We start from the raw sequence: 3,225 nt of genomic DNA on the forward strand, positions 1-3,225 counted from the left end.
CATCTTCATCTTCATCTTCATCTTCATCTTCATCTTCATCTTCATATCCACCTTCGTTTGTATTTAGGTTTCTTTACTTTTATTCTAATCTTTGCCTTTATCCCTTTCTTCTTCTACATATTCAACTTTACCTTCTTCCTTGCATGAATCTTAATCTTCGTAAATCTGATTTCTAAACTGCTGCTTAGCAGATTTCTTTAATTCAGTATCAATATTAAAGCAATGTCATTGATGCCACATAAAGTGATATCATGTCATGTGGGGAAATTGGGTGTGGTGGTTTGCGATGTGGTGGAATTGGGTGTGGGTGTTACGGCGCTGTGAATTTAGGTGTGGTGGGCTTAAGAGGTGCGGTGAGTTTAGGTGTGGTGAATTTATCTGTGGTGAGTTGAGGTGTGGTGAATTTAGGTGTGGGGAGTTAAGATGTGGTGAGTTGAGGTGTGGTGAGTTAAGGTGTGGTGAGAAAGTTGAGGTGTGGTGAATTACGGTGTGGTGGATTTAGGTGTGGGGGGTTAACGTGTGGTGAGTTGTGGTGTGGTGAATTAAGGTGTGGTGAATTTAGGTGTGTGGAGTTAAGATGTGGTGAGTATAGGTGTGGTGAGTTAACCCTTTCACTACCATGGGGATAATACATCCCAGAGCAAATTCAAAAAATCGACAAAAATCCAATATTCACTTAATTTAAAGAAGAATTCGTCCCATTGGTACTTTAAAGTGTTCTCTTTCTGTCGTCAGCTGATTTGGGTGTGTTTATTATGGGCGCTTTGTTTAATTGCCATTAGTATGCAACTTATTTTGTGAAGAGTGCACGTGTTTTTATAAAATTCATATATTTCGTGGGGAAAACAAGTGAATACCATAAGTTAAAGTTATTTAAAATACTTATAATAACGTTATAAATAACATTCAGGTAAGTAAGAAACAATGAGCATACAATATATGGTGAAGTCTGTATTTTTGTGCTTGTGGGATAATATATCCCAACAGTAGTGTCCAAACAATAAAAATGGGATATATTATCCCATTGGGCTTAATTTATGTTATGAAAATGTGGAAACAATTTTTGCGTTTATTGGTTTGTAGAATGAATCGAAAGAGCCAAGGTGGGAAGTTGACGGAAGACGAAGTGACCGCGATGCTAAACAACAGCGATTCAGATGTAAGCGATTTCAGTGCGTCCGGATCGGAGTATGTGCCAGATTTCGATGAAGAAACTGATGGTCTTTCGAGCAATTCCAGGCAAGATTCAGACAAAAGTTCAGATATGGAATGTGAAAACGATGCACAGAATGTGGCTAATAACACGTCAAGTAACCTTGTAGTATGGGGAGAACCTTCGGATTTATTTCGTCCTCGATTTTCTATTAGTGAAGAGCTTGATCCCGTCATATTGGTTCCAATTTCAAGAAGATCCACTGAGCTTGAAATATTTAAGTATGTATTTCCAGAATCCTTATTTATATTTATTGCGCAATGCACAAATGAGAGATTAGACATATTGAATAGAAACAAAAAACGTAGTACGGCACCGACTGATGCAAACGAAATCAAAATATTGCTTGGAATTTCACTTATAATGGGCTATAATAAATTGCCTGAGATTTCTGATTACTGGTCTCAAAATGAATCCATGGGCAACAATTTTATAAAAACAGCAATGTCGCGAAATCGCTACCAAACTCTTATGTCAAAAATATATTTTAATTTTCCTGAGAAACCAGATTCGGCATCCAAACTTTATTACATAGAGGAAGTTGTCAATTGTTTGAAACATGCATTTACAAAATCACGCACGGATAGCTCACGTCAGAGCATTGACGAATCAATGGCTAAATTTAAGGGCAGATCCTCTCTAAAGCAGTATTTACCATTGAAGCCGATTAAACGTGGCATCAAAATTTGGCAAAGATGTGACTCCAGAACCGGATATACGTATGACTTTAATATATATGCTGGCAAGGACAGCAGCCCAGCCCCATCAGGAACTTTAGGAGAGAGGGTCGTTACTAAATTGTGTGAGACTGTGCGTAATCCCAATACGGTTTTGATATTTGATCGCTTTTTTACCTCATTTAATTTGATGAAAACTTTACCTTTTGCTTGTGTCGGAACTTGTGTTCAAAATAGAAAGAATTTACCTGTCTTGAACGAACCGCTGGAGAGAGGAGACTCTGTTTTTCGGATAAGTGATCAAGGTATAATGGTAGCAAAATGGCACGACTCCCGCGAAGTAATTATTATGAGCAATTGTCACAGCCCTACATCGTCTACAGTTTTGCGAACTCAAAAAGATGGTTCTAGGATTTCTATTGACTGTCCGGAAGCCTTGGTCTTCTATAATCAGAACATGGGGGGAGTTGACATATCCGATCAAAAAGTTAAAACTTATGATGTTAATAGAAAATCGACGAAATGGTGGCGCAAAGTATTTTTCAAGCTTTTAATGACATCAGTGGTAAATGCTCATATTATTTTCCAGGAAAACGTACATAGAAAATCGCAGCTAAAAGACTTCGTTGTACCACTCGCAGAACAACTTATTTCGCAAGGCAGAGCTAAGACCAAGGTAAAAAGAATGTCTACAACAAAAGGCCCGAGATCAAAAAGAGCTAAAAAGATGTTAAATGTTGGAGATCATATGCCGGTGAAAGAAAACCAGCGGAGACGCTGTGTATTATGCAGCTCTATGAATAAAGAAAAACGCACGCAGTATGTATGCTCACTGTGCAAAGAACCACTTTGTTTTGAATGTTTTGGTAATTTCCATAAGTAAAATAAATAAAAAATATGTCTAAAAATGTACCAAAAGAAGAAATAAATTAAATTTAAGAGGATACTCTTGTTTGATGGTTTTGAAAAACTACTACCAATGGGATATTTAGTCCCAATTTTTGTTTCGTTTATATACCAATGGGACATATAATCCCAGGACATAACATCCTTCAGAAGGACATTAGATTTTTTTTTTAATTTTTTTTGGTTTATAGGATTTCATATCTATCCAAAAAGATAAGCAATATTTTTCTAAGAACTCTGCTTATAGTACGGTAGTGAAAGGGTTAAGGTGTGGTGAGAGAGTTGAAGTGTGGTGAATTACGGTGTGGGGGTTAAGTTGTGGTGTGTTTCATCTTCATCTTCATCTTCATCTTCATCTTCATCTTCATCTTCATCTTCATCTTCATCTTCATCTTCATCTTCATCTTCATCTTCATCTTCATCTTCATC

Source organism: Rhagoletis pomonella, unplaced genomic scaffold (genome assembly GCF_013731165.1).
Source record: "Rhagoletis pomonella isolate Grant_MI unplaced genomic scaffold, Rhpom_1.0 Rhpom_scaffold_00005, whole genome shotgun sequence".
Classification (NCBI taxonomy): domain Eukaryota; kingdom Metazoa; phylum Arthropoda; class Insecta; order Diptera; family Tephritidae; genus Rhagoletis; species Rhagoletis pomonella.